We start from the raw sequence: 20,636 nt of genomic DNA on the forward strand, positions 1-20,636 counted from the left end.
GATCATTTTATTATAACTTGTCTTTTCATTGTTGAATTATAAAAATCCCCTGTATGTTTTTGGATACAAGTCTGTTATCGTACATATTATTTGAAAATAGTTTGCCATAATGTATGTTGTCTTTTCACTTTCCTTAATGGTATCCTTTGACGCACATAGTTTTTAACTTTGATGAAATCCAATTTACATGGGTATTTTTGTCACATATTTTTCTGGTGACATCTAAGAAACCATTTTCTAAACCAGCGTCTCAAGGATTTATTTTTATGGTTTTCTTAAGAGTTTTCTAAATTAGGCATATGATTCATTTGAGATAATCTTTATATAGTATGAGATAGAGGTTCAAAATCATTTTTTTAAATTATATATCCAGTTGTCTCACACCATGTTTTTTGAGGGGAAAAAAGAGAAAAACTCCTCCTCCTATTTAATTATCTTGGTACCCTTGATCGACTATATATAAAAATTTATTTATGGACTGTAAGTTGTATTTCATTGATCTGTATGTCTATCCCCCGCAATCAGTTTTTACTCTGGAATTTTTAGTATTTAAATAATATGCAACTGTAAAAAGAAAGCCCAATGTCTTACACATATCTAGCAAATCTCTAACTATTTTGTTATGCTTAAGATTTAAATTTATATCCTCAGATTTGTGTTTGATATCACCATAATTAAATTCAAAGATGAATCAATATGGAAACTCCTCTCATGTGTTCCAATGATATATTACTTACTTACAAGTTTTTGAAAAGTTTTGCAATCTTAAGATTCATGGATAGATAGAAAATTTGATGTGGGGAGAAAGTTTCTAAGAATTGACAAGTAGAAAGAATATTCAAAGACCTTAGAGACAGAGACTTCTTCTATCCATAGAATTTTTGTTTATCCTACTGAGAGACCACAGTGTATGTTACAAATTTTGTGGCCTTCATAATAGAAAATCAACTTTGCCTGCATACTTTAAATATAACTGATATATATTAGCATACTTATATATATATATTTTTATATGAATGTTAAAACCTGGTTTTATTTTTATTAATTTTTATTGGATTTTACCTGGAGAGGGAAATGGTAACCCACTCCAGCATTTCTGCCTAGAGAAATCCTTTGCGACAAAGGAGCCTGGCAAGCTATAGTCCATGGAGTTGCAAAGAGTCAGACATGACTGAGGAAGTAAGCATGCATTGGATTTTAATTGCTTAACAATGTTGTGGTAGTCTCTGCTGTACAGCAAAGTGAATCAGTTATATATACACATGTCTCTACTCTTTTTTAGATTCCTTTCCTATTTCAGTTCAGTCGCTCAGTCATGTCTGACTCTTTGCGACCCCATGAATCACAGCACGCGAGGCCTCCCTGTCCATCACCAACTCCCAGAGTTCACTCAGACTCACGTCCATTGAGTCCGTGATGCCATCCAGCCATCTCATCCTCTGTTGTCCCCTTCTCCTCCTGTCCCCAACCCCTCCCAGCATCACAGTCTTTTCCAGTGAGTCAACTCTTCTCATGAGGTGGCCAAAGTACTGGAGTTTCAGCTTTAGCATCATTCCTTCCAAAGAAATCCCAGGGCTGATCTCCTTCAGAATGGACTGGTTGGATCTCCTTGCAGTCCAAGGGACTCTCAAGAGTCTTCTCCAACACCACAGTTCAAAAGCATCAATTCTTCAGCACTCTGCCTTCTTCACAGTCCCAACTCTCACATCCATACATGACCACAGGAAAAACCATAGCCTTGACTAGACGGACCTTAGTCGGCAAAGTAATGTCTCTGCTTTTGAATATACTATCTAGGTTGGTCATAACTTTTCTTCCAAGGAGTAAGCGTCTTTTAATTTCATGGCTGCAGTCACCATCTGCAGTGATTTTGGAGCCCCCCAAAATAAAGTCTGACCCTGTTTCAACTGTTTCCCCATCTTTAGGTCACCATAAAGCATAAGTTTCAAGTGCTATGCTCTAACTTTAGTGCTTATTTTCACCTCAGCATACTGTGGGAACATCAGAGGGGTGGAATTTTTTGTTCTTTAGGAGATTTTCATTTAGATGGGGTTATAGAAAATGACTGATACATCTATATAAATAAACACAACATGTGATAGAAATATTAAAAAATGAACATCAAAAATGAATAAATCAAAGGTTCAGTTTAGTTCAGTCGTTCAGTCATGTCCGACTCTTTGCAACCCCATGAACTGCAGCACACCAGGCCTCCCTGTCCATCACCAACACCTGGAGTCCACCCAAACCCATGTCCTTTGAGTTGGTGATGCCATCCAACCATGTCATCCTCTGTTGTCCCCTTCTCCTCCTTCCCCCAGTCCCTCCCAGTATCAGGGTCTTTTCCAATGAGTCAGTTCTTTGCATCAGGTGGCCAAAGTATTGGAATTTCAACTTCAACATCAGTCCTTCCAATGAACACCCAGAACTGATCTCATTTAGGATGGACTGGTTCGATTTTCTAGCACTCCAAGGGACTCTCAAGAGTCTTCTCCAATGCCACAGTTAAAAGCATCAATTCTTCGGTGCACAGCTTTCTTTATAGTCCAACTCTCACATCCATAAATGACACTGGAAAAACCATAGCCTTGACTAGATGGACCTTTGTTGACAAAGTAATGTCTCTGCTTTTGAATATGCTGTCTAGGTTGGTCATAACTTTCCTTCCACGGAGGAAGCGTCTTTTAATTTCATGGCTGCAGTCACCATCTGCAGTGATTTTGGAGCCCCAAAGAATAAAGTTAGCCATTGTTTCCACTGTTTCTTCAACTGTTTGCCATGAAGTGATGGGACTGGATGCCATTTTTCTTAGTTTTCTGAATGTTGAACTTTAAGCCACCTTTTTCAGTCTCCTCTTTCACTTTCATCAAGAGGCTCTTTAGTTCTTCACTTTCTGCCATAAGGGTGATGTCATCTGCACATCTCAGGTTATTGATATTTCTCCCAGCAATCTTGATTCCAGCTTGTGCTTCCTCCAGCCCAGCGTTTCTCATGATGTGCTCTGCGTATAAGTTAAATAAGCAGGGTAACAATATACAGCCTTGACATATTCCTTTCCCAATTTTGAAGCAGTCTGTTGTTCCATGTCCTGTTCTAACTGTTGCTTCCTGACCTGCATACAGGTTTCTCAAGAGGCAGGTCAGGTGGTCTGGTATTCCCATCTCTTTCAGAATTCTCCACAGTTTATTGTGATCCACACAGTCAAAGGCTTTGGCATAGTCACTAAAGCAGAAATAGATGTTTTTTATGGAACTCTCTTGCTTTTTGAAGATCAAAGATTAGATTGAAAAAAATGTGAACAAAATTGTGGAGGTGAAAAATAGCTTCACAAACGTGTAAATGGGAAGGGAACTAACTATGAGAGCAGCTATGCAAACCGAAGTTGGTTAGGGCTGTTAATGGACATTTTAGTCTTCACTTGAGTGCTTAAAATGATTATTTGGCAAAAAAAATCTCTCGATGCATTTTAATACCATATGTACAGGTATATATCTATTGAATTAGAAATAATAAGTTACATTTACTGTTCAACATTGTATAGGATAATAGGCGATGAAATCTTAGAATGATTATTTAATTATTTATGTTGTAAAGGAGAGGGTAAAGAGTGAAATCTTATAAGCCTAAATTTGTCTCTGTATTAAAATGTCACAGAGGGCAAGAGAATGTAGAAAGGTTTCCAGAAACTGGATGAAAGAGCCTTGTTAAGTTGCTCAGTTGTGTCTGACTCTTTGCGAACCCATGGACTGTAGCACCCCAGGCTTCTCTGTTATTCACCATCTCCCAGAACCTGCTCAAACTCATGTCCATTGAGTCAGTGATGCCATTCAACCATCTTATCCTCTGTGGTCCCCTTCATCTCCTGCCTTCAATCTTTCCCAGCATCAGACTCTTTTCTAATTAATCAGCTCTTCAATGAAGAGCACAATACAGGCCATTGATTCCAGTACTTTATGGGAGTTTTATAATTTTTTATCCATTTATGCTTGCTCCTTGGAAGAAAAGTTATGACCAAACTAGACAGTATATTAAAAAGCAGAGACATTACTTTGCCAACAAAGGTCCATCTACTCAAAGTTATCGTTTTTCCAGTAGTCATGTATGGATGTGAGAGTTAGACTATAAAGAAAGCTGAGCACTGAAGAATTGATGCTTTTGAACTGTGGTATTGGAGAAGACTCCTGGAAGTCCCTTGGATGGCAAGGAGATCAAACCAGTCAATCCTAAAGGAAACCAGTTCTCAATATTCATTGGAAGGACTGATGCTGAAGCTGAAACTCCTGTACTTTGGCCACCTGATGTGAAGAAAAAAATCACTGGAAAAGACCTTGATCCTGGGAAAGATTGGAAGCAGGAGGAGAAGGGGACAACAGAGGATGAGATGGTTAGGTGGCATCACCGACTCATTGGACATGAGTCTGAGTAGGCTCCGGGAGTTGGTGATGGACAAGGAAGCCTGGCGTGCTGCAGTCCATGTGGTCGGAAAAAGTCAGACACGACTGAGCAACTGAACTGATGTTTTCATCGCTTCTTGCTTCCTGTTCTATTATACACAATATACTTTTCAAATGGCTCAGTTTCCTCACCTTTCTGTTCAGTCTCCTGTTTGCCCCCATGCTTTCCTTATGTGAATTAAGCATTATCACTTATTGTACATGTGCCTGATTCATGTTGCCAGTTTCTTCAAGATGCTTTCCAATGAGCTCAATCTTATGATAATATTTCATGTTCAAAAATACCATGCAGATTTGAACTTTAACATGCATTTAAATGGTATATTAATTAAAGCAAAATTGTATAGGCTAAGAAAGAATTTGGACTTGGCCACTGGAGCAGGATGGTTATAGTGCTAGGAACTAGCAGAGGAGGGTCACTTTGGTAAGTAGCTTCAAATCTAGTGAGCTCTATTCACTGTCTACATGACTAGCAACAAATGACCTACTGATATGAAAAAGTTTAGCAAAATGAAAATTGAGTCACGTTGAGAAAAAAATCAGTATTAATGAAATCTGTCATTAGGTATTAAAGCCTAGACAGTGCTCAACGACTTAACAAAAACAAAACAAAACAAAACAAAAAACTGGTACTTAAGACTACATTGCTCAAATGGAGTCATGTTAAATGGTCCAAGGCATGTGTCACATTAGAACTAGGAAACATTTCAAAGGTAGAAGGGAATGGTGAAGGCTTCAGAATGATGCAGAATACAAATTAGCATAATATTGTGTAGCTATGAGCAAAGATAAATTAATAGGAAATTCCAAATATTGGTCTGAAAGACTAGTCTTATTGTCTTATAGACTTCAGTCTTATCTCCTATGTTAGTTAAGTCCTAGAATTGAAAGGAGAATGGAGTCTGTATATTGGAGATTTAACTCCAAAGCAGGGAAAGGATGCTTACAGAAATTGAGCATTATGTCTCACCAGCACATTTTCCTTAAGAAGAGAGCCATTTCTGCATTTTGTGTAAGGTTAAAATTAAACTCAGTAGAATTAACATTTGATCCTGGCTGCTGTGAATCAGCCAGTTATTGAGAGCAAAGTCTTTTTCAGAGATAGATCTAATGTATAAAATATTGCTATATGTTTCCTCCAATTCACCCCCATTTCAGCACATTGCCTTCTTTCTACAATTACACCATCATACAGCCTTCATCTCAAAGTAGGGACTAAAATGCTTTTGTTCATTCACCTTAAGGTTTTGGTGGCAAAGCCAAAGCCTCCTTCCTGGAATCTCATCTTTACTTCCTTTTAAGAATGAGATTATTCCCAGAATTGTACCTCTTATCTATTTCTCTCTTCAGTTTACAGCATTAAATAAAATAAGAAAATCCCTGATGTGGTCCAAAACAGAGATTTCTTCTCTTTTTATATCAGAGGGAATTAGTTTCTCTCAGTTAAAATATTGTTAGTAATATTTTTCTTATATCTACTTCTATGTAAAGTTATCTACGCCATACTTCCTTAGAAGGTGACTATTTTATGTAAATGTCTTTATTCTAGTAATATAAGCCACTTTATGACAGATTGTAATTTATTTGTTTTTCCACCTTTTACCTAGCACAGTAATATGCACATAGGAGGCACTCAACAAATATTTACTGATTTAAAATTCTGTTATCTGCATTTACAAGAAGTTTGAACTTAACTCATATTTTGAGTCATAATTTATAACTCATGGCATGGTTTTGGTATATTTTCTGAAAATATTAATGCACTGTGCTAACATGAAAAGAGTAGCTAATAGAATTCTGCTTATGATTGAGATCTTTGTGTGGGACAGGAATAATTAAGGTTATCATTGAAAGAAGATAGATTAAAATAAGATGCAAGTCAAAAATAAAATATAGAGTGCAAAAGGATCTAACAAAGTTTTGAACTATGTAAATGAAGCAGATTTTCTTGCTGGGCCTGTTAACAGAAGAACTTAGAACACCTTTCAAAGATAGAGAAGGAAAAGGATTACCATACTGTGATAATTATAATAAAATTCATTATTCTGGAAATGCTATAGGCCAATGATATAAACAAACTAAGTTATATAGATAAATTAACAAATAGTAAACCCTTAATGAGTTGTTAAAGTAAGGGAAAATACTCTGTTGGATAGCCTACTGTTCACAGCATTTCTTTTTGCTACTGTTAGAGGTAGGATGTTTGATTTAGGGGCAATTGATCTGACTTCCTATACCATGTCATTTCTCCCCAAAATCTTAGGAATGCTGATATAATTTTGAAAATACAAAAAGATCCACACATTTTTAATTTGTTGGCTAGTCTTTATGTGTAAAATCATGTATATTTTCCACTACTAAATATTTACAGAAAATACATACACTCATTTCATAAGAAACATCTTAAGGGAGAGTAGAGGTAGAAGAAAATATTTAAAAATTATGCCTTTTCTTTTTAGTTTTAACTTTTGAGTTCATTGAAATGTGAAAAACCTATCAGTCATATTTTTAGATTTATTTCTATCATATAGAAAACCATGATTATTAGAATTCATGAGCACCTGAAACCAAATCTGGAGCTCATAGTCCTCAAGGCAAAATATAATGTTTGCTGACTATTGTTAAATAATGGTGCACCTCAAGAGTTTTAACTGTATTTTTTTCCATCTTTAAACTTTATTACCTGTATTTTTCTTCAGGGTAAAAAAAAATTATGGGTCAATTTTCACTGAAGTGGGCTGGATTTATGTATTCACCTCTCATCAGTGTCAAAGGAATTGTGCCCATCATTCCCTGGACAACAGGATGAAAACCTGTCTCTGATTGGACACTAGGGATATCAGCTGTACACACAAGATAAGTGTAAAGTTGGAAAGAGAAATACACTTAATAATCATCCAAGCGTGCATGTTTTAGCTATTTGAAACTTGCATAAAAATGTTCATGAAATTATTTACTTCCTCATGCAAGAAAGCTAATATTACCATTTTTAAATCCAGTGAAATGTACTAGCAAAAAAAAATTGGATTTGCAAAGACTGCTAATGCAAAACTTTTCAAGCTGTCCATCTTTTTATAATAAAAAGAAGCAAAGTTAATAAAATGACCTTTCTTTACCGCTTACTTAAAATGAATTTTTATTTGTTCATGGTAAGAGAGAGTAGCTATTTCAGTGTATTTTAATATTGGTCTAAGCTTTGAATGACAAAGATTTGTGTATTATGACTCATCTGGACATTGATAGGACTGAATTTTCTCAAATCAAATTTAACACCATGACTTGGAAAATATTAATTACTGAATCACATTGCTGCTCACAGATCTATTAAGATATTTTTAGAGACATTCCATCTAAGCATGGATTTAACTGATTATATCCATCTAGAAAGCCTGTAGAGACTCATGGTAAATTGCAGGCATTTCTTTATATTTAAGTTTTTGCTTTACAAATTATAATGATTCTGACAGTACCTACTTTATTAGCTTAAGAACTGCAAATAAACCTGTTTGCTTTTGAAAGTTTTAGTAGCTACAGTTTTGAGCCGTTTACCTAGCCACAGGAGCATTTGACTTCCTGTAAATAATAAACATTTGGACCATGGCTGAAATATTTTCTACTGGAAATAAGAGCAGTAGGATTGAAGTTGTTTAGGCAGCTGTGCTGAATACATTGTGAAGTTGAATAGACTGAGATTTGTACTGAAGCTGTAGAACTTACAGGCTGGCAATTCAGAGTTAATTAAAGCACTTGGTTGAGCCTTTCTATTTATCTGTCTCAGGAGTGTGTGTACATATACTGTTTTACACACACACAAACATATGTAGACATATATATTATAAATCCTGACTATTATATAATCCACTTTTTGCTCAAAGCAGTCCCCGTAGTTTATTTTATATATATATATATATATATATATATATATGTCATTTGGAGGGATGAAGCGTGATTATACTGCATTTAAAACAATTTTAGTCCTTGGTATAGTAATAAAATCTTACATGAAGCAACATTTACAAATATTCTGAATTTCCCAAATGAGTATATCACTGCCAGGTACAGAAGTCTAAATCCTCAATTCTAGAAAATATTATCCAAGTAGTTGTTACCAAGTCAATTTAATATTTTATGAATATGTATTTATAAAGCACATTTGAGTTGTACATAGTATGCTTAGCTCAGTTGGTAAGGAATCTACCTGTTATGCAGGAGATTGCGGTTCAATTCCTGGGTGGGAAAGATCCCCTGGAGAAGAAAGTGGCAACCCATTCCAGTATTCTTGCCAGGAGAATCCCATGGACAGAGGAGCCTGGCAGGCTACAGTTGATGGGGTCGCAAGAGTCACACAACTTAGCAACTAAACAACCACCACTTTAAAACACAATTATATCTATGGCTACTATGTTAATTTATTGAGATCTTTATGGTAAATATAAACACTTTCTCAGATTCTAAACCAATTTTAAACTTTCTGTAATGTTATATTTGCTTAAGGTGTGTAGGTTAAGGACTTCCCTTGTGGCTCAGCTGGTAAAGAATCCGCCTACAATGAGGGAGACCTGGGTTCGATCCCTGGGTTGGAAAGATCCCCTGGAGAAGGGAAAAGCTACTCATTCCAGTATTCTGACCTGGAGAATTCCATGAACTGTATAGTTCATGGGGTCGCAAAGAGTCCTACATGACTGAGTGGTGTAGGTTAAAGAAGAATAACCTAAACATCATAATATTGGCAGTTTCAATTTTTGCTCTTTTCTCCTTTTTTCATAAATACAAACATTGTTCAAATATACCTAGAAATATAGATTCTTGAGCTATGTATTTTACTGTTAATGAAATAGTTTTTTTTTTTCCTAAAAAAATATTATTTCATTGCCCGTCATTACATTTTTCCACCAGCATGTTAATGATCTCATTTGGGGATTACTGAAGGAAATGGCAATCCACTTCACTACTATTGCCTGGAAAATCCCATGGACAGAGGAGCCTGGTAGGCTACATTCCATGTGGTCACAAAGAGTCGGACACGACTGAGCGACTTCACTAAGCAGTATTAACTTATATTACTAATGCATAGTATGTCTCTTTCATTTCAAAATGATTAGATTTAAAAATTATTTATTTACTAAACATTATTTTAACCAATTGAATTAATACTTGGGGTGTAATAAAATGCAGAGTTTTATCAGGAATGTGTAAAGCAGTCAGCTTTCTACTATGCTTTTTCTCACTTTCAATATTTTTATCTTGCTTCTGATGTTTTCCATATCTATATAGAGGGTTAATAATTAAATCATGCCATAATTTGAGAAGTATAGAATTTAAATATACATGAAATAAAAACTTTGTACGTTTGCCTAGCATGGTACCATAGATATAGCTGGCACTCAATTCATATTTGTTGAAACACTAATCAAATGTCTCAATTCTTTTTTGTTGTTTGTGAATTGATACTGCCACAGAGGTTGAAGAATCCAGTCAAAGTGGTGCAGGGATACTGAGATAAGTAAACTATGGCCCCAGTTCTCAGAGAGAATAATGTCTTCTAGGGATGAAAAATGTACTTAACTATTATATGAGGTAGAATGCAATAAGTGCTTGAAAGATATAAAAAATGATATTGATTATATAGAGTTATATACTTTTTAAAATGTGATCCTTAGGTAAATCAGATACAGAATTATTTTCAATTACTACTATATAATATGTTAGCTATTAGACAATGTAAAATGTCTTAGAAAAAAAGGATCATGAATAGAATTGCATTGTCATGTGAATAGTAATTAATCAAACATATTTCTGGAGAGATTTTTCAAAGAAGCATAAACCTTTATACTCTGAAATGTCCTCATGCTCTTCTGTTCTATAGTATCAATTATTATTATTGAAGAACTACCGTTGTATTCTCTGAACTTGAAATTATAACTTATTTTGAAATCTGGAAGTTTGCAACATCTCTTTTTACTGAGTTTTTGACAACTGCTGCTACCAAGCAGTTGCTATATTACCAGTGTCATATAGCACACTTAAGAGTGGGCCTCAATGATTTGCTTATTGGCACCCCTGATCTTGGTAAGGATAGACCTTAGACTTTAATCATTCTTCAACTGAGGGAGCATAACTTCCTATGATGCTTTTTTCACGTGTTCTTTAACTGGACAATTGCAGCAAAATATAATTTCAGCTATCCTTATTTCTGTGGCTATTTTCTAAATAGACGAGGAATGTCACATTTCATTTTATATCTACTAGGTTTCTCCTGTATTTGTTTATCCAGGTTTGTGAAATCTCTTCTCCATTTATCAAGAATATTATCTCTTCATTTCTAGTCTTTTTTTCTGTTATGATAAAGTAAGGTTTGGATCAAATACAAGATAGTAGCATTTTTCAACTAGCAGTTAAACCTGCCAGTTGCTTAAGGGGAATATCTTAAAAAATAACTTTTTCTCATAAAACTTTTATCTTAAATCATGCCCCTTCCTCAATGGCTTTTCCTGTTAACCAACACATTCTTGAAACCAAGGTTAAGTGGAACTTGCCATGCATGGATCACTATGCATTATCAAAGATTTTGTTTGCTAAGTTAGTGACAGGATGTATAGCTAAACACTAGAGCTACTAGTTATCATTCAGACAAAAGAGAACAACTTATTAGGTTTGGATTTTAGCATATTCCTAGTTTTCTGAATATTATATAGAATACCTAAGATCTGGATTAGCACTTTTAAAAATCATGTTTTGGCTGAGAAAAGGAAAGACAACAGAAACAACAACAAATGGGGTAGGACAACAGGGGCTGGTATATAGGCTGTGTTTCTGAAGAGGTTTTTAGAAGCATCATTAAAATGGAGACTACTTACAATGAATAATATATAACATAGTCAAAGCAAATGCTTGTTCAGGTATAGGATACTACAGATAGTATAGGCACAAATAGATAACACACCAATGAGTCTTAATTAACAATCTGCTTTAATCAAAACATAATTTCCTTTAAAGTCAGTTCAGTTCAGTTCAGTCACTCAGTCGTGTCTGACTCTTTGCGACCCCATGAATTGCAGCACGCCAGGATTCCCTGTCCATCACCATCTCCTGGAGTTCACTCAGACTCACGTCCATCGAGTCAGTGATGCCATCCAGCCATCTCATCCTCTGTCGTCCCTTTCTCCTCCTGCCCCCAATCCCTCCCAGCATCAGAGTCTTTTCCAATGAGTCAACTCTTCACATGAGGTGGCCAAAGTACTGGAGTTTCAGCTTTAGCATCCTTCCTTCCAAAGAAATCCCAGGGCTGATCTTCAGAATGGACTGGTTGGATCTCCTTGCAGTCCAAGGGACTCTCAAGAGCCTTCTCCAACACCACACTTCAAAAGCATCAATTTTTCGGTGCTTAGCCTTCTTCACAGTCCAACTCTCACATCCATACATGACCACAGGAAAAACCATAGCCTTGACTAGACAGACCTTTGTTGGCAAAGTAATGTCTCTGCTTTTCAATATGCTCTCTAGGTTGGTCATAACTTTTCTTCCAAGGAGTAAGCGTCTTTTAATTTCATGGCTGCAGTCACCATCTGCAGTGATTTTGGAGCCCCTCCAAAATAGAGTCTGCCACTGTTTCCACTGTTTCCCCATCTATTTCCCATGAAGTGATGGGACCAGATGCCATGATCTTCGTTTTCTGAATGCTGAGCTTTAAGCCAGCTTTTTCACTCTCCACTTTTACTTTCATCAAGAGGCTTTTTAGTTCCTCTTCACTTTCTGCCATAAGGGTGGTGTCATCTGCATATCGGAGGTGATTGATATTTCTCCCTGCAATCTTGATTCTAGCTTGTGCTTCTTCCAGCCCAGCGTTTCTCATGATATACTCTGCACATAAGTTAAATAAGTAGGGTGACAATATACAGCTTTGCCATACTCCTTTTCCTATTTGGAACCAGTCTGTTGTTCCATGTCCAGTTCTAACTGTTGCTTCCTGACCTACATATAGGTTTCTCAAGAGGCAGGTCAGGTGGTCTGGTATTTCCATCACTCTCAGAATTTTCCACACTTTGTTGTGATCCACACAGTCAAAGGCTTTGGCATAGTCAATAAAGCAGAAATAGATGTTTTTTTCTGGAACTCTCTTGCTTTTCCGATGATCCGGTGGAGACGCTGGCAATTTGATCTCTGGTTCGTCTGCCTTTTCTAAATCCTGCTTGAAAATCTGGAAGTTCACGGTTCACGTATTGCTGAAGCCTGGCTTGGAGAATTTTGAGCATTACTTTACTTGCGTGTGAGATGAGTACAATCGTGCAGTAGTTTCAGCATTCTTTGGCATTGCCTTTCTTTGGGATTGGAATGAAAGCTGACCATTTCCAGTCCTGTGGCCACTGCTGAGTTTTCCAAATTTGCTGGCATATTGAGTGCAGCACTTTCACAGCCTCATCTTTCAGGATTTGAAATAGCTCAACTGGAATTCCATCACCTCCACCAGCTTTGTTTGTAGTGATGCTTTCTAAGGCCCATTTGACTTCACATTCCAGTATGTCTGGCTCTAGGTGAGTGATCACACCACTGTGATTATCTGGGTCATGAAGATCTTTTTTGTACAGTTCTTCTCTGTATTCTTGCCATCTCTTCTTAATATCTTCTGCTTCTGTTAGGTCCATACAATTTCTGTCCTTTATCAAGCCCATTTTTGCATGAAATTTTCCCTTGATATCTCTAATTTTCTTGAAGTGATCTCTAGTCCTTCCCATTCTGTTGTTTGCCTCTATTTCTTTGCACTGATCACTGAGGACGGCTTTCTTATCTTTCCTTTCTATTCTTTGGAACTCTGCATTCAGATGCTTATATCTTTCCTTTTCTCCTTTGCTTTTTGCTTCTCTTCTTTTCACAGCTATTTGTAAGGCCTCCTCAGACAGCCATTTTGCTTTTTTGCGTTTCTTTTCCATGGAGATGGTCTTGATCCCTGTCTCCTGTACAATGTCTCGAACCTCCGTCCATACTACAGATAGTATGGGCATAAATAGATAACACACCAATGAGTCTTCATAAACAGTCTGCTTTAATTAAAGACATAATTTCCTTTAAAGTCAAAGGACTCTTATTTGCATAATATATATTGTGAAAACAAAGCCAACAATCTTCAGAACATGTAACTACACTAAATTTAAAACTCAGACCACTAAGAATTGGAATTGAATCTGATTTTCAGAGACAGAAAGTTTAACTTAAAATATTTACCCTTGATCTAGAAAGAAGACTGAGGAAATTGTTACCACTGTCACCATTCTTGGGAAGAGGAATAAATAGTTAGTACAGTCAGCCATCTGAATTTTACAACCATGTACTTGTATGGTTTGTCAATTACAAGAAACTCCATGGATCCTCAGTTAATCTATTCTAATTTTCCTTAACACTCTGATTTTTTTTTCCTCATTATAATTGAATGAGATTTATTCATATACAGATTATCTCTCCCTATTTTAACACAACTTACTGATGATTTTTTTTTTCTTGGCTTCTCTACTCAGTATTTTCAAGGAAGAACTTTTTCATTGTGACTTTTGTTCTCTGGCTTATTGTGATGTAGAAATCAAAAGAATAGGTACATAGAGAGATGTACTTGAATCATATGTGTGTGTGTGTGAATGTGTGTAAATATATATATATATAATAATTGTTTTTACCAGATGGTTATGTTTTCTGTGGGTAGCACATTGAGAAATGGTAAAGTTAAAGAGGCTTCAGGAAATTTAGAGAGTCTCTGTTGACGTATATGATAAAGTACTTAGAAGAAAGGAATAGGAGAATTGTAAAGCGTTGCTCAGTGAAATGCTTTGGAGTAGACCTAGAGTAGGAAAAATTTCGGGAATTAAAGAACTGATTATTTTAAAGTGTTACTTGGGTTCAGTTCAGTTCAGTTCAGTTCAGTCACTCAGTCATAGCTGACTCTTTGTGACCCCATGAAGCACAGCACGCCAGGCCTCCCTGTCCATCACCAACTCCCAGAGTTCACTTAGACTCACGTCCATCGAGTCAGTGATGCCATCCAGCCATCTCATCCTCTGGCATCCCCTTCTCCTCCTGCCCCCAATCCCTCCCAGCATCAGGGTCTTTTCCAATGAGTCAATGTTACTTGGGTAGAGTCCTTTAAAAAAAATAAAATTAAAATTAAAAAAATGAAAAATATAAACTAGCAATTTAGGAAAATGTCAGTTTTCATTTCAGTCCCAAAGAAAGGCAATGCCGAAGAATTTTCAAACTATCGTACTGTTGCACTCATTTCACATACTAGCACGGTAATGCCCAAAATCTTTCAAGCTAGGCTTTCACAGTATGTGAACCAAGAACTTTGAGATGTTCAAGCTGGATTTAGAAAAGGCAGAGGAACCATAGATAAAATTGCAAACATATGTTGGAGCATAGGAAAAGCAAGGGAACCACCATCCTCTTATGTTTCATTGACCATGTAAAAGCCTTTGACTGTGTGGATCACAACAAACTATGGAAAATTCTTAAAGAGATGGAAATACCAGACCATGTTACCTGTCTCCTGAGAAACTTATATGCAGGTCAAGAAGGAACAGTTTGAACTGGACATGGAACAATGGACTGGTTCAGAATCAGGAAAACATTACATCAAGGCTATATATTGTCACCCTGCTTTTAAAACTTCTATGCAGAGTAAATCATGTGAAATCCTGGGCTGCATAACTCACAGTCTGGAATCAAGATTGCCAGGAGGAATATAAACTTCAGATATGCAGATGATATCACTCTCATGGCAGAAAGTGAAGAGGAATTAAAGAGCCTCTTGATGAGGGGAAAGAGGGGAGTGCAAAAAGCTGGCTTAAAACTCAGCATTCAAAAAACAAAAATCATGGTATCCGGTCCCATTACTTCGTGGCAAATAGATGGGGGAAAAAATGGAAGCAATGACAGATTTTATTTTCTTGGGCTCCAAAGCCACTGTGGACATTGACTGCAGCCATGAAATTAAAAGATGCTGCCTCCTTGGAAGAAAACCTATGAAAAACCTAGACAGCATATTAAAAATAAGAGATTTCACTTTGCAGACAAATGTCCATCTAGTCATAGCTATGGTTTTTCCAGTAGTCATGTATGGATATGAGAGTTGGACCATAAAGAAGGCTGAGTGCCAAAGAATTTATGCTTTTGAGTTGTGCTGCTGGAGAAGACTCTTAAGAGTCCCTTGGACTAAGGAGATCAAACCACTCAATCCTAAAGGAAATCAGCCCTGAATATTCACTGGAAGGACTGATGCTGAAGCTGAAATACTTTGGCCACTGAAGTGAAGAGTCAGCTCACTGGAAAAGACCCTGATGCTGGAAAAAATTGAGGGCAGGAGGAGAAGGGGCAGCAGAGGATGAGATGGTTAGATGGCATCTTTGACTCAATGGACATAAGTTTGAGCAAACAGGGGGAGACAGTGAAGGACAGGGAAGTCTTGAGTGCTGCAGTTCATGGGATCACAAAGTGCTGAACAAGACTTAGCGACTGAACAGCAATGTCTAGTTGTTAGACTATTTCCAAAAAAATGGAGTTTGTATTATGTTAGCCAATGTTCCTAAACCTCCACTCATTGCTTCTAGCACTTCTCTTTAATGCTATTCATTCCACATGTAATAAATAATTATTGAGTATGTGCTGAGTGCCAAGGGCCACTCTTTACTTTGAGTAAACAAGATAAGCAAAGTTCTTAGTGCTTTGTGGACTAGATTCTAAGAAAAAATAGATAACCTTAGTAAACAAATACAATTGTGATAAATGTTATGAATTAAATAAGGTGCTGAGATAGAGAATAAGCGGAGGATGCCTACTTCTCATAGGATTTTCACAAAATGTTTTTTTTTCTGAGGGGATAATATTTAAAATTAAGACATAAAGGATAAGAAGCTAGTCATGAAAAGTATAGGAAGGAGAGTGTTGTAGGCAGAGGAAAGAGCTTACACAAGGAACTGAGGCGTGCAGTAGCTTGTTTAGTTGGATTGGGTTCAAGGGACTGCATGAAATCCATATAGTAGGAGTATAATTAACCAAGTTGAATAGCACAAGATAGTTTGATTGTGTATTTGAGGGCCATATTTTACTGAGTTTTTCTGTCTCATAATTAGGATTTGGACATAGTAAGGACCTTGGAGAGACATTACTTTGCCGACTAAGGTCCGTCTAGTCAAGGCTATGGTTTTTCCTGTGGTCATGTATGGATGTGAGAGTTGGACTGTGAAGAAGGCTGAGCGCCAAAGAATTGATGCTTTGAACTGTTGTGTTGGAGAAGACTCTTGAGAGTCCCTTGGACTGCAAGGAGATCCAACCAGTCCATTCTAAAGGAGATCAATCCTGGGATTTCTTTGGAAGGAATGATGCTAAAGCTGAAACTCCAGTACTTTGGCCATCTCATGCAAAGAGTTGACTCATTGGAAAAGACTCTGATGCTGGGAGGGATTGGGAGCAGGAGGAGAAGGGGACGACAGAGGATGAGATGGCTGGATGGCATCACTGACTCGATGGACGTGAATCTGAGTGAACTCTGGGAGTTGGTGATGGACAGGGAGGCGTGGCGTGCTGCGATTCATGGGGTCGCAAAGAGTCGGACATGACTGAGCGACTAAACTGAAGGAACTTGGATGGCCATTATGGGATTTTAAAGCCAAAGAAAAACAATGATCAGAATTACCTTTTGACAAATGTAAACATATCTTGTGAGAGCAAGGCAGAGACCAATAGGAAACCATTGATATTTCTGTTTGGAAGAGATGATTATAGAATATACTAGAAAAGTGAAGTGAAGTCAGAGAGAAGCAAACAGATTTGAGATAGATTTAGACAGTAGAATTGCCGAGATTTGCTGATAACTTAAAGTGTTTCAGAAAAAGGATAAAATAGAGATGAAATTCTAAATTTCTATGATTTGAAGAAGAGAATGGTATCCTTTTAGAAGATAAGGAAGATCGAAGTTGGAGGACACAAGAAGCCTGGATTTCTATTACCTCTTCTCTATGCTTATGCATAGCTTATTTATGTAGGTCTTATTTTAAAAAATAACTCAGTAGGTAGGCTCCTTTCTTTTCATAGTCCAGAGTATCTTTAGTCTGAAAATCTGTTGCCCTGACCTCACATAGTACTTTGGCTATGGTTCTGATCAGAAATAAATATAGTAAGACTGTCATTTCCCTCATTCTAGGTAGAATGCTTAATAGAGCATAAAAGTCATCACACAATAGACTTTTACTATAGTCTTAATTAAAATATTTTTATCATTCATGTTTTCAATAATATTATTTTAGTAATTAAATGTATTTTCCCAACTGCAATATTTATTCCTATTAAAATTCATCTATTCCAATTTGACCTATTGCTCCATCTATCTGTAATCTTTTAAATTTGTCTGATCTTAACTGATTTTGTTCTTTTACCACCTCTTTTGAAAATTTAATAAGAATTTTCCTTATAGTTTTAGTCACATCATTCAGATAAATATTGATCAGCATAGGGCTAAGAATATGTCCATGTATCATGACATTGGAGTTCCCTTCATTTTATTAATCCATACTCATTTCCATATGATAACCTGACATCTCTGATCTGTACCTAATCGTATTATCTTTTGATAAAGTAGTGAAAGTATTTATCAAACGTTGTTGGGTCTGTCTTATAAAGGGTATTTGAACCTGATCCTGACTCTGTTAAAAATAAAATTATACCTGATGTAATTAGTTTGTTTTCAATATATACTGCTCCTTGGTGATTATTTCTTTTCTAAATGCTACCAAAAATCCTTAAAATATTTCCCTAAGTTATTGAAGACCAGTGTAAGGTTAAGGCACTTTAGTTAATAGAATGTCTTTTCCGTTATTGAAAACAAGATACTTATTAGATTATCTCCAGTGTTATCATGACTTGCTTTCTCTGTGATTTTGCAGATTAATCAATAAATGGGTACATTCTTCCTTTTTTTAATTGTAGTATATAAAACAAAAATCCAATTTTCTTTATATTAACAGCTTATATAAGTCTCAGTTCATTTGAAGTTTTAGACTTTGATCATCTTTCCATAGATTTGTTTCACATCACATATGCACCCTGTGTCATGGATTCTTCTTTTATAAAATCCAAGGAAGGGAAAATTATTTTAAATGATGACAAACAATGATATGTGAATTATATATTAAAAGGATAAGGGGGCAAATGAATATATATATTGATTTGACTTGAGGGCTTTAAAATTACATGATTCTGCAAATAAATTTTATTTTTAATAGAGTTTGGCTACTCAGATTTGACAAATATATACATTTAGATTTTTTCTATTCTTCTGGAGGGGTAAAGGAATAAGTACTAGTAGAAAAAGAATTGTTAAATGTACCATTTCATTCTACCTTGATTATTTTCTTATAAGGAGAATGTAAGTGTGAGATCGTAAAGAAAGAAACAGTCCATTTCTATCACTGAATTAGAATTTGAATTGATTTTTAACATATGATGAATTACATTGTTAAGACGGAGAGACAGAACGTGGTTACCAAAACAGCAAAATTCATAGAAGTAAAAGGATACAAGAATGATAATATGTCATGAAGAAGATTGATGGACAAATTTGAGATTGAAAAAGCCTTTGAAATTGATTGTTAAGATTTGGTTGCAAAACAGTAGTCTACATTTTTCTGTCATACTTTGTTTAGTGGAGACAATTGAGCCCAAATGAAAATAGAAACAGCATTACTTAAAATATTGCCATTCTTTGATAATGTGTTACTGTGTATTACTATAATTATTATTGATAACCTTAAGAAAAATTTCTAAATATAGAGAGAATAGGTGAACTCGAAAGTAGCTACCTATTTGTCTTTCTAGCAAAAAGTAGTACTTTTGTCATGTAAGAAACTAAAGTAGTGTTGAGTAAAAGTTATTAGGGAAGGATTTTTTAGAGCAGAATAAAAATTGAGATTCATTCCAGGACCAGATAATACAGAGTACCTAACACAAACATTAAAAAAAAAAACAAAAAACTCCTTGCATAATGAGTCACTACATAGAGACTGTGCTTTCAAAAAATAATTTAGAGGACATATAAAATTTTAAAGACAAAAAGAAATTCAAGGATATTTAATTAAATATGTCTATTATATGGTACAGAAATTTGTTCATAAAATTGTGAATACATGGGACTAGGACACATATCCAAGTGTTCCTTCTAAACTATAGAGTAAAAGAGCTTTTGACAACTGAACAGTTAAGGCAAGGGGACTATGAAAAAAAAATCTGTTTAAAAATTCTATCACCTATCATATATTAGAGAATTTTTGTGAGTTTTCTTCCCTTGGATGAAGGTACTACTATTCCCAAGAACTAGAAATAAGTACTAAAAGGTTTAGAGGAAAGGTATGACATCAAAACTCTTGAGTATATTGTGTCTGTGAGATTTTCAAAAGAGCTCAGTCAATAATGGTTATGAGTATTACATAAATTAATATCTATTGAGTGTAAAATAATGGCAAATATGATAAACACTATACAAGTATTCGATAAACAAATATACAGAACCAAATTTCAGAAAAGAGATCTACCTGAGGACACACACATACACATATATATGTGTGTGTGTAAATATATATATATTTATAAATTCACAAATTTATTTACAAATTACAAATATATTTATGATTCACAAATATATATATATATACATACACACATATATATGTCTAATCAAAATTTAGACCAATGAATCATCAAAATTTAGACCAGTGGTTCCCATCAAGGAAAGCATAATATCCTGGAAAGGTTTTTTTCCTAATACAAGTGTATATCCCTTCCTAAAATTCTGATATATATATATATATTTTTTTTTGTTTGTTTGTTTGTTTGTTTTTTCTGTAGCAATGTGTTAGTTGCCTACGAATGTCTGTCCTTCTCTTTTTTGGTAACAGACCCGCCATTTTACTCCAGGAAGTAAAGTCCATAGCACAAAGGCTGCATTTCTTGCCCTCTCAGTTTCAGTTGTGGGAAGTCAATGAGATGTGAACAGAAGTTACTGGAAGGGCCTCTAGGAAAGTTCCTTAAGACAACATGGCCTATGCCCTTTTATCATTTTATCCTTTGTTCCATCTTGCTGACTGAGATATAGATATGATATCTGATGCTCAAGTAGTTATCTGTACCAATCCTGAATGGACTGTGAAG

General features: G+C 35.7%; 1 protein-coding gene across 1 annotated transcript in view; it reads left to right on the forward strand.

Moving 5' to 3' along the window:
• Window positions 1–20,636, forward strand: part of LOC120861100 (leucine-rich repeat and IQ domain-containing protein 3-like) — a 194,116-nt gene that overhangs the window by 86,850 nt on the left and 86,630 nt on the right. The gene's annotated exons all lie outside the window — the stretch shown is intronic.

Source organism: Oryx dammah, unplaced genomic scaffold (assembly GCF_014754425.2).
Source record: "Oryx dammah isolate SB20612 unplaced genomic scaffold, SCBI_Odam_1.1 HiC_scaffold_11227, whole genome shotgun sequence".
Taxonomy (NCBI): Eukaryota; Metazoa; Chordata; class Mammalia; order Artiodactyla; family Bovidae; genus Oryx; species Oryx dammah.